An 11,594-nucleotide genomic window follows, 5' to 3' on the forward strand; every position below is an offset into this window, starting at 1 on the left:
GGGGCCCTGGGCGCCCCAAAAGCAGCTGGCGGGGTGGTGAGGGGCCCTGGTGCCCCAAAGGCAGCTGGCGGGGTGAAGAGGGGCCCTGGGCGCCCCAAAGGCAGCTGGCGGGGTGAAGAGGGGCCCTGGGCGCCCCAAAGGCAGCTGGCGGGATGAAGAGGGGCCCTGGACGCCCCAAAGGCAGCTGGCGGGGTGAAGAGGGGCCCTGGACGCCCCAAAGGCAGCTGGCGGGGTGGTGAAGGGCCCAGGGTGCCCCAATGGCAGCTGGCAGGGTGGTGAGGGGCCCTGGGTGCCCCAATGGTAGCTGGCAGGGTGGTGAGGGGCCCTGGGCCCGCAGCGGATTAGCCGTCCCGTGTGGACGAGATTTCTGAGAAATCTCATCCACATGGCTGGCTAATACCGAGATTAGCGGCCGCGGGCGGTTTTGCCGCGGCCGATCTACTGCGGCAAAACCGCGGCAAATCCGCCCTGTGTGAATCCAGCCTTAAGGTAGATCACAGCCTTTTTATACTATTGGATAACGCCGATCACGTGACCGGGGACCACTCATTCGGGCCTCCGGTCACTGGTTAAAGCTCTTGGCTACCTTTGGTAGTCAGGAGCAAGGGGATTTTAAATTTTCTGGGCCCTACCCGGCTTCTGCGTATGTGTCCGTCATGTTGCCGGCGTGCGCATGCACAGAATTCACGGAAGGTCCACGGATAAAGATCCCATCGGGGGTCTAATCCAGGGGCCTTAGATAAGTTATCTCATCTTACCCTAAAAAATACGATTTTTTTAAACGTTACTTGATCACTTTTATCATCGGATAACAAAGATCAGGTGACCGGAGGGGGGGAGGAGCTTAAAAAAAATATAAACTTTTAGGTGATCGCCGCTATCCATTGGATAATGGCAATCGCGTAATTGGAGGGTCACATGCCGTAGCCCCCACACGATAGCTCCAGGATCTTGGGTACCTCTGGTAGCCGATAGCAGGGCAATGTCATACGCACAGACCTCAGGCCTTTACTCTACAGGGCCGGCATGCTTTTACGGACATGTAGACTAAAGCCCAGACACGCAGGAGGGGAAAACACGTATGGTCACTAAGGGGTTAACTTCTCTTTGGTTGAATTTCACTGGAGGAAATAATGCAGAGCAATCCGTACATTTAGTGCAGCGACATGAAATGTAATTATTTAGTAAAGCACACGCATTTTTAATTGGGTCCTACAGAAGACGATTGGAGGATCTGCAGCCCGATATCAATAAATGTCACTATGAAGGCTGAATAAGATCTGTAGAAATGGAGGACTCAAAAAAATAACAAAAAAAAGTGTGATAACATACATTATATCTACCCAAAACATGCTACCACCTGCAGATCGCCCAAAAAAAGTCCTTAGGGTGACTACCCACTAGCCTTTGCGAATTTGCTCCTTTTTTTCCCAGGTGTATAGGGGCTTTCTAATGTTAAAAACGCATCGCCGCAAAAAAAACACCCAAAAAACGCAATTTACCGCGAAATCACGTTTTTGCACAATGCAGTTTAAACAAGTCCCATAGGCCCCTGGAGAAAAAAAAAATGCGAATTCCGCAGTGAAAAAGAATTGTATTGGGTAGTCGACCGTATACAGCAAAAATAAAAAATATATAAAAACCTTGTGACTTGAGAAATGGAGATGAAAATACCCCAAAATAAGTTGCATCATTAGGTCCAGCCCATGTCACTAAGGGGTTAATGCTTTAACCATGATACACAGGACAACATTGGCAGTTATAATGACATCACATGACATCACAATGGGCTCAGAATGTTCAAAGCTCTAACCAGAGCCATCTTGCATCACTTGAGTTTGACAACTTGAAGAGGCCAGACAGCAGGTACGCAGCTGGTGGGGTGGGGAGGGGCCCTGGGCGCCCCAATGGCAGCTGGCGGGGTGGTGAGGGGCCCTGGGCGCCCCAAAGGCAGCAGGCGGGGTGGTGAGGGGCCCTGGGCGCCCCAAAGGCAGCTGGCGGGGTGGTGAGGGGCCCTGGGCGCCCCAAAGGCAGCTGGCGGGGTGGTGAGGGCCCTGGGCGCCCCAAAGGCAGCTGGCGGAGTGAAGAGGGGCCCTGGACGCCCCAAAGGCAGCTGGCGGGGTGGTGAAGGGCCCTGGGCGCCCCAATGGCAGCTGGCAGGGTGGTGAGGGGCCCTGGGTGCCCCAATGGCAGCTGGCGGGGTGGTGAGGGGCCCTGGGCCCGCAGCGGATTAGCCGTCCCGTGTGGACGAGATTTCTGAGAAATCTCATCCACATGGCTGGCTAATACCGAGATTAGCGGCCGCGGGCGGTTTTGCCGCGGCCGATCTTCTGCGGCAAAACCGCGGCAAATCCGCCCTGTGTGAATCCAGCCTTAAGGTAGATCACAGCCTTTTTATACTATTGGATAACGCCGATCACGTGACTGGGGACCACTCATTCGGGCCTCCGGTCACTGCTTAAAGCTCTTGGCTACCTTTGGTAGTCAGGAGCAAGGGGATTTTAAATTTTCTGGGCCCTACCCGGCTTCTGCGTATGTGTCCGTCATGTTGCCGGCGTGCGCATGCACAGAATTCAGGGAAGGTCCACGGATAAAGATCCCATCGGGGGTCTAATCCAGGGGCCTTAGATAAGTTATCTCATCTTACCCTAAAAAATACAATTTTTTTAAACGTTACTTGATCGCTTTTATCATCGGATAACAAAGATCAGGTGACCGGAGGGGGGGAGGAGCTTAAAAAAAATATAAACTTTTATGTGATCGCCGCTATCCATTGGATAATGGCAATCGCGTAATTGGAGGGTCACATGCGGTAGCCCCCACACGATAGCTCCAGGATCTTGGGTACCTCTGGTAGCCGATAGCAGGGAACTGTCGTATGCACAGACCTCAGGCCTTTACTCTACAGGGCCGGCATGCTTTTACGGACATGTAGACTAAAGCCCAGACACGCAGGAGGGGAAAACATGTATGGTCACTAAAGGGTTAACTTCTCTTTGGTTGAATTTCACTGGAGGAAATAATGCAGAGCAATCCGTACATTTAGTGCAGCGACATGAAAATTAATTATTTAGTAAAGCGCACGCATTTTTAATTGGGTCCTACAGAAGACGATTGGAGGATCTGCAGCCCGATATCAATAAATGTCACTATGAAGGCTGAATAAGATCTGTAGAAATGGAGGACTCAAAAAAAATAACAAAAAAAAGTGTGATAACATACATTATATCTACCCAAAACATGCTACCACCTGCAGATGGCCAAACAAAAGCAAGTCCTTAGGGTGACTACCCACTAGCGTTTGTGAATTTGCTCCTTTTTTGCCCCAGGTGTATGGGGCTTTCTAATGTTAAAAACGCATCATGGCAAAATCGCAATTTACTGTGAAATCACGATTTTGCGCAATGCAATTTTGACAAGTCCCATAGGCCCCTGGAGAAAAAAAACACTGCGAATTTCGCAGTGAAGAAAAAAACTGTATTAGGTGGTCAACCTTACACAGCAAAAATAAAAAAAATTAAAAAAAAACCTATGACTTGAGAAATAGAGATGAAATTACCCCAAAATAAGTTGCATCATTAGGTCCAGCCCATGTCACTAAGGGGTTAATGCTTTAACCATGATACACAGGACAACATTGGCAGTTATTATGACATCACATGACATCGCAATGGGCTCAGAATGTTCAAAGCTCTAACCAAAGCCATCTTGCATCACTTGAGTTTGACAACTTGAAGAGGCCAGACGGTAGGTACGCAGCTGGCGGGGTGGGGAGGGGAGGTGCCCTGGGCGCCCCAATGGCAGTTGGCGGGGTGCTGAGGGGCCCTGGGCACGCCAAAGGCAGCTGGCAGGGTGGTGAGGGGCCCTGGGCGCCCCAAAGGCAGCTGGCGGGGTGGTGAGGGGCCCTGGGCGCCCCAAAGGCAGCTGGCGGGGTGGTGAGGGGCCCTTAGGGGCCCTGGGCACCCCAATGGCAGCTGGCGGGGTGGTGAGAGGCCCTGGACGCCCCAAAGGCAGCTGGCGGGGTGGTGAGTGGCCCTGGGCGCCCCAAAGGCAGCTGGCGGGGTGGTGAGGGGCCCTGAGCACCCCAAAGGCAGCTGGCGGGGCGGTGAAGGGCCCTGGGCGCCCCAAAGGCAGCTGGCGGGGTGGTGAGGGGCCCTGGGTGCCCCAAAGGCAGCTGGCGGGGTGGTGAGGGGCCCTGAGGGGCCCTGGGCGCCCCAAAAGCAGCTGGCGGGGTGGTGAGGGGCCCTGGACGCCCCAAAGGCAGCTGGCGGGGTGGTGAGGGGCCCTGGGCGCCCCAAAGGCAGCTGGCGGGGTGGTGAGGGGCCCTGGGCGCCCCAAAGGCAGCTGGCGGGGTGGTGAGGGGCCCTGGGCGCCCCAAAGGCAGCTGGCGGGGTGGTGAGGGGCCCTGAGGGGCCCTGGGTGCCCCAATGGCAGCTGGCGGGGTGGTGAGGGGCCCTGGACGCCCCAAAGGCAGCTGGCGGGGTGGTGAGGGGCCCTGGGTGCCCCAAAGGCAGCTGGCAGGGTGGTGAGGGGCCCTGAGCGCCCCAAAGGCAGCTGGCGGGGTGATGAGGGGCCCTGGGCGCCCCAAAGGCAGCTGGCGGGGTGGTGAGGGACCCTGGGCGCCCCAAAGGCAGCTGGCAGGGTGGTGAGGGGCCCTGGGCGCCCCAAAGGCAGCTGGCGGGGTGGTGAGGGGCCCTGAGGGGCTCTGGGCGCCCCAAAAGCAGCTGGCGGGGTGGTGAGGGGCCCTGGGCGCCCCAAAAGCAGCTGGCGGGGTGGTGAGGGGCCCTGGGCGCCCCAAAGGCCGCTGGCGGGGTGGTAAGGGGCCCTGGGCGCCCCAAAGGCAGCTCGCGGGGTGGTGAGGGGCCCTGGGCTCTCCAATGGCAGCTGGCGGGGTGGTGAGGGGCCCTGAGGGGCCCTGGGCGCCCCAAAGGCAGCTGGCGGGTGGTGAGGTGCCCTGGGCGCCCCAAAGGCAGCTGTGGGGTGGTGAGGGGCCCTGGGTGCCCCAAAGGCAGCTGCGGGGTTGTGAGAGGCCCTGGGCGCCCCAAAGGCAGCTGGCGCGGTGGTGAGGGGCCCTGGGCGCCCCAAAGGCAGCTGGTGGGGTGGTGAGGGGCCCTGGGCGCCCCAAAGGCAGCTGGCGGGGTGGTGAGGGGCCCTGGGCGCCCCAAAGGCAGCTGGCGGGGTGGTGAGGGGCCCTGGGCGCCCCAAAAGCAGCTGGCGGGGCGGTGAGGGGCCCTGGGCGGCCCAAAGACAGCTGGGGGGTGGTGAGGGGCCCTGGGCGCCCCAAAGGCAGCTGGGGGGTGGTGAGGGGCCCTGGGCGCCCCAAAGGCAGCTGGCGGAGTGGTGAGGGGCCCTGGGCGCCCCAAAGGCAGCTGGCGGGGTGGTGAGGGGCCCTGGGCGCTCCAAAGGCAGCTGGCGGGGTGGTGAGGGGCCCTGGGCGCCCCAAAGGCAGCTGGCGGGGTGGTGAGGGGCCCTGAGGGGCCCTGGGCGCCCCAATGGCAGCTGGCGGGGTGGTGAGGGGCCCTGGACGCCCCAAAGGCAGCTGGCGGGGTGGTGAGGGGCGCTGGGCGCCCCAAAGGCAGTGGCGGGGTGGTGAGGGGCCCTGGGCGCCCCAAAGGCAGCTGGCGGGGTGGTGAGGGGCCCTGGGCGCCCCAAAGGCAGCTGGCGGGGTGGTGAGGGGCCCTGGGCGCCCCAAAGGCAGCTGGCGGGGTGGTGAGAGGCCCTGGGCGCCCCAAAGGCAGCTGGCGGGGTGGTGAGGGGCCCTGGGCGCCCCAAAGGCAGCTGGCGGGGTGGTGAGAGGCCCTGGAAGCCCCAAAGGCAGCTGGCGGGGTGGTGAGGGGCCCTGAGGGGCCCTGGGCGCCCCAAAAGCAGCTGGCGGGACGGTGAGGGGCCCTGGGCGCCCCAAAGACAGCTGGGGGTGGTGAGGGGCCCTGGGCGCCCCAAAGGCAGCTGGGGGGTGGTGAGGGGCCCTGGGCGCCCCAAAGGCAGCTGGCGGAGTGGTGACGGGCCCTGGGCGCTCCAAAGGCAGCTGGCGGGGTGGTGAGGGGCCCTGGGCGCCCCAAAGACAGCTGGGGGTGGTGAGGGGCCCTGGGCGCCCCAAAGGCAGCTGGCGGGGCGGTGAGGGGCCCTGGGCGCCCCAATGGCAGCTGGCGGGGTGGTGAGGGGCCCTGGGCGCTCCAAAGGCAGCTGGCGGGGTGGTGAGGGGCCCTGGGCAACCCAAAGGCAACTGGCGGGGTGGTGAGGGGCCCTGGGCGCCCCAAAGGCAGCTGGCGGGGTGGTGAGGGGCCCTGGGCGCCCCAAAGGCAGCTGGCGGGGTGGTGAGGGGCCCTGGGCGCCCCAAAGGCAGCTGGCGGGGTGGTGAGGGGCCCTGGGCGCCCCAATGGCCGCTGGCGGGGTGGTGAGGGGCCCTGGACGCCCCAAAGGCAGTTGGCGGGGTGGTGAGGGGCCCTGGGTGCCCCAAAGGCAGCTGGCGGGGTGGTGAGGGGCCCTGGGCGCCCCAATGGCAGCTGGCGGGGTGGTGAGGGGCCCTGGGCGCCCCAATGGCAGCTGACGGGGTGGTGAGGGGCCCTGGGCGCCCCATTGGTAGCTGGCGGGGTGGTGAGGGGCCCTGGGCGCCCCAATGGCAGCTGGCGGGGTGGGGAGGGGTTTCTATAATACTTTAGATTGTAGGCTCTTAGAAGCAGGATATATATCTGTTTATAGTAGCAGCTTTCCTGCACCTATAATTACATATATATACACATACATACAGCAATAAGCAGCAGGACAGATTGGATCCAGGGTGATAACCGATCGCCACATCTGGGGTCAGGAAGGAATTTTTTTGCCCTCCTGAGGTAGAACTCTCCGGGGGGTTTTTTCGCCTTCCTCTGGATCTTTGGGTCCGGCGGCTCTCATCTCAGGACAATGGTGGACTGCTCAGAAGGACCGCAGCAAGTTCTGTGGTCTCCACCGGGCCGACCTGAGAGTCACTGTGATCCTTGCATCATTTAAAAGGGCCAGTAATATTTCATTACAATGTTGCTTATTTCTATTCTAATAAAAAATTCTATAAAATCGACATGGTGGTGTTTGTCTTTTGTCTAGATTTCTCCTTACACAGCGGTCATGATGAGAGTGATCGCTGCCGCCCCTTATTCTAGAAGTATATAATAATGTGAATCCTCTCCCAGTGACACGGCGGCAGCTGCTGCGGGACAGGAGCTATAGGGGGCTCCATATGGAGAGCTGAGAACATACAGCTCTACCTATAGTGATGTCATAAAGGCTTCTCCTGTCCCTCAGTTACAAGTGTTTGGGGGTTCAGTCTATGATGGGGGCGCTAATATTGTCCGTGTCCTCATGTCTACACAACAGACTAACTGAAAAAGACTGAAGACTGGACAAGAATGTCCAACTGAGTACAGAAGACACAACAGGGAGTCTTCCACACAGGGTGCAACAAGTAGCCATGGTGGCTCCTGATCCATACAAACCCCACACCTGAAGGGCATACATGTACGTCCTATTGGGTAAAGGGGATAAGTACCTCACAGTCGTCCCGTGCAAAAGTATCCTTAAAGGAAGTGTCCAGAATCAGAATATAATGCGAATGAAAATTTTGGGGGCTCAGGGACCCACTGGGGTTAAATTGTAACCAATCCAACCACAGCCTTTGCCATAAGCTTAAAAACCCTCAGTTGGGTCCCCCTTAAAAAGTAAAATGTATACATCAGGGGCGTTTCCTGGCGTATAAGCCAAACACGTCTAATCATGGAAAAACATAAGATGATGGACAGAGATAGACTCTGGAGGGTCTCTGTAGACCTGTATGCAGGCCAGAAGACCACAAGTATCAGTTCCATATATCAAAACTGTCTAGCAATATGCAAATAAGGGAAATGTAACAATACCTCTGCAGCGCCACCTATTGGATGGGCAGCATTCCTGCAAATCAATGCCCTACTCTTCATAAAGGTCTGTAGAGAAATGATTGGGAATTGTAAACCAAGTCAGAATCCATACACAGACAGCTGTTTCAGGGATTTTGCCCCTCATCAGTGTGCAGTAGGATGCTTGACTAGTAAGAGGCCTATGATGTGGGTCGTTAGGGGTAATATCACTCCTTAAGGAGACACCTAGAAGGTGAAGGTATTAGTGCTTTTTGAAGCCACCGGAAGCTAGGGGTTTGACAGGAGGAACGCCCCTCTCGCACCCCCAGCTCCCGATAGGGTCAAGGCACAAAGGTCCTAGCAGCGTGTAGATTGATTTTAGGTGTCCCTGTAGGTTAAGGATGAAGCGTACTTCTCCACTATTATGAGCTGTAAATGCTGCCATTTTACAGCTGTAACATGGCAGCATTTTCAGCAAGTAATATAAGCCTAAGAAGACAAACAATCCTCACCCTAAAGCAGCGGGGGTTGGCTAAAATCAATGCACACGCTGTAGTCCTACCCACAGCCCCGTCCCCCTCACTGTGACCCAGTGCTCCTACAGCCTTCCCCAGAGCCTTCCTGTTGCCTTTCCTCTGTGGAACCCACCACGGCCTCCGCTCCCTCACTGTCTGCTGCCGTCGTAGTCTGCTCCGACATCCTGGCAGGCTCTCTGCGTGTGCTCTCGCCACTGTTGTGTCCCTGCTCCCGGGCGCAGACGTTAGTGACAAGGGAGGGAGCGGCCGGCTGCTCCCAACGGCAAGCTGACATACAACTGACATGGGGTGCTGTGCCCCGCCGGTGTTCAGTCCGGGGCTAGTTTAAAGTGACGGGGTGGGGGGTGGGGGCGGCGCATGCTGCTGTGAAATCCCTGCTGCATACCCCGCTCTCCGTTTCCCTTGCACATGGGGCAGCGTGGCTGCAGCAGAGTCTGCTGTCAGAATTTAAAAGGTAAAGTGTCGTTGGCTGCTGTTTGCATTTTTAAGATAAACTTTAGTGGGCTGCCAGGAACTGGCGCTTAACGAGCTGTGCAGCCAATAAGGTACAGGGCGCGTCACCCCCTGTCAATCTTGACTCCACCAGGACTTCCAGGTGGCGTCAAGATACACTAATACAGAAGGTGAGTGAGGAGACTTATAAGGTCCTCGGTGCGTCTCTGGGTAATATGAAAATAAGGAAGCATGGAGAATTGTTTTTCTGCGACTGGCCTAAGGTAGATCGCTAACGTTTCATACCAGTGGACAATGGGGATCACGTGACCAGGGCCCACTGTCACTGCTCAAAGCTCTTGACTACCTTTGGCAGCTAGGAGCGAGGAGAGGCGTGACGGGGGCGGGGCTAATTCACAGAACTTATCCCCGCCCCCGTTTCGCCTTCTCTCATTGCAAATAGTGCAGAGGGACGGAGAGGAGGCAGAGAGGGGGCGGGAGCTCAGAGCACTGCTCTCGGCTCTTCCAGCCTCCTCCCCCTGCAGAGAGAGACGCCGTATATCGGCTGAGTGTGAAAACCCGGCCGATATATGGTTGTCTGAATGCACCATTAAACAGATAATGAAAAGGCATTTGGACAACCGGCTTTTGTAAGGCTACTACCTTAAAATATGTATTCGCCTAAGGAAGAAATATGCTCCTAAGTAAGAACTGTGGTAACATTACCGATTCATTCTGCGCGCTCTCTCCAGAACCTCGAACATGTGCTCCTGGAAAAGGTCAAGTCTTCGGTAACGATTATTTTCCACATTCTTTCGAATAATCTCAAAAGTCAATGGAGGTCTCTTTGGAAATTTGGGGTCAACTGCAGGAATTTCAGCCAGAGAATCGCTATAACATCTTCCTTCGTCATCTTGATGGCTCATCATGGACACAAACAGGTTGTGTATTAACTCCTGAATGAGCAAAGTTACATTAGGGACATGAGAATCCTCATCTCCTTCGATATCTCTGCGGGTCTCCAGTAACACCTTATGAAGGACCAAGGCATCCTTATAAATGAGGGATTCGGGTTCATTGTAAGTGCAGGCGTTATTAAACATGATGACAAAGTCCTCACACATGGCATCGATATCCTGGTACTTGTTGGCCATTATGTGACTCCTAATCTTTTCCATGTCGATGGGTTTCTTGATGGTCACATAGTAGTCTGGGAGCTCAGAGCGGGAGGGAAGACGCAGGAAGATGGCGCTGAGACGTCTGCCACGTTTATCTGTGTAATTCTTTACTGCTTCATACACTTCATTCAGTTTCTGTTGCATGGGGCTCAAATACTTGGTTTTCTTTGGAGATATTCCACTTTTTCTACCTAATTAAGAGAAACATTTTTACATTTTGCATGATGGCAAGAACTGTTTTTGGCTTCTTTTTGAGAATACATAAATCACTTGTGCGATTACCTGATCTTACAGACAGCACAGGGCCAGAATAATAAGAATGAGGATTAACCTCTCGAGGTCCAAGTACAGTAAATATACAGCGCTTTGTCCTGGGATTGTTAGCACAAAACTGAAACATTCAGATACAACGGAGTGAGAGAATAATGTAATATTACTGAGTTTCACAGTTAAAGGTGTAAGGCTGTGCTCATTCGAGCGTATTATGGTGTACGCACGTGTGATATGCGGCAATTCGCAGGCAATGAAATACATTACCTTAAGTTGGCTCGCTCTCATCTGCGGGTAAGAATTGCGTAACGTGAGCACAACAAAGAATGCAGCAAGTTCTATTTTGTCACTTATTACACACGAGAGAGCCCATTGTTCTCTATGGGCGCATAAATCAACGCCACCGATACGCAATTACATTGCGTATGAGTGATATATACAGATATGCACCACTGCAAAGCAACAGAGCAGAAAATTTAAACAAGAAAGGAAACAAGTCAGATTGCGCATGACAGCGTGCGTGAGATACACAGTCATGTGCAATACAGTAACGCTGGCATACGCGGCGGCAGGCCAGCTCCACAGCGCTAAAACGCTGCGTGACTCAAGCAGTATTTTATGTATACGGCCATATGAGCCTGGCCTTAAAAAGACACAGGGGTGAAGGGAAGAACATGTAGTGACAGTTTCTTTTTACTATGGTTCTACAGACTGACATTCTTATCTCATAGACAATCCCTCTATAGGTCAGAAGAACCTGCCACCTCTGGCAGGATCGGCCAACAGTCTATGTGTATGGAGGCAGTTCAACATTTCACAGAAGATACTGTTGGGGGGTGGAGAATAATTGGGCATGTTGGGTTCTAACAAACGTAGGTTGAATTCACATGTGGCACAAATCCACAATGCATTCAGTACAAGGCAAGTGAGTGAAATATTTACAAATCTCATCCACTGGTTGCGGACACTTACGCTCCAAGAAATTAGCAGGCGGTGGATTTTCACACCTTCAATGTACTAGGTGTAAAACCTGCAGTAAATCAGTACAGCAAAATGCACAAGAGAAATATTCTACTTTGTCTAGACATACACTTAAAAAAGGGAGAACTAGGAGAAAGCTACAGCAGTCAGAGCTGTGGAGCAGCTCAACGTACAGAGCAGAGAGCACTTTAGAGAGAAGGCCCCACCTCACAGCACTTCGTGGAGCAGTGATCCGGCCATTAAAACTGCATTGTAACTGATAGAAGTGCTCACAGGTATCATTACACCCCGCTTTACTGCCCCGACATAACACGGTCAGCAGTTTTACA

General features: G+C 55.1%; 1 pseudogene; it reads right to left on the reverse strand.

Moving 5' to 3' along the window:
* The window catches only part of LOC136620185 (protein polybromo-1-like), a 42,972-nt pseudogene extending 32,188 nt beyond the window's left edge, over positions 1 to 10,784 (reverse strand).
* Positions 10,785 to 11,594: the final 810 nt, after the last annotated feature.

This window comes from Eleutherodactylus coqui, chromosome 3 (assembly GCF_035609145.1).
Source record: "Eleutherodactylus coqui strain aEleCoq1 chromosome 3, aEleCoq1.hap1, whole genome shotgun sequence".
In the NCBI taxonomy this organism is placed as follows: domain Eukaryota; kingdom Metazoa; phylum Chordata; class Amphibia; order Anura; family Eleutherodactylidae; genus Eleutherodactylus; species Eleutherodactylus coqui.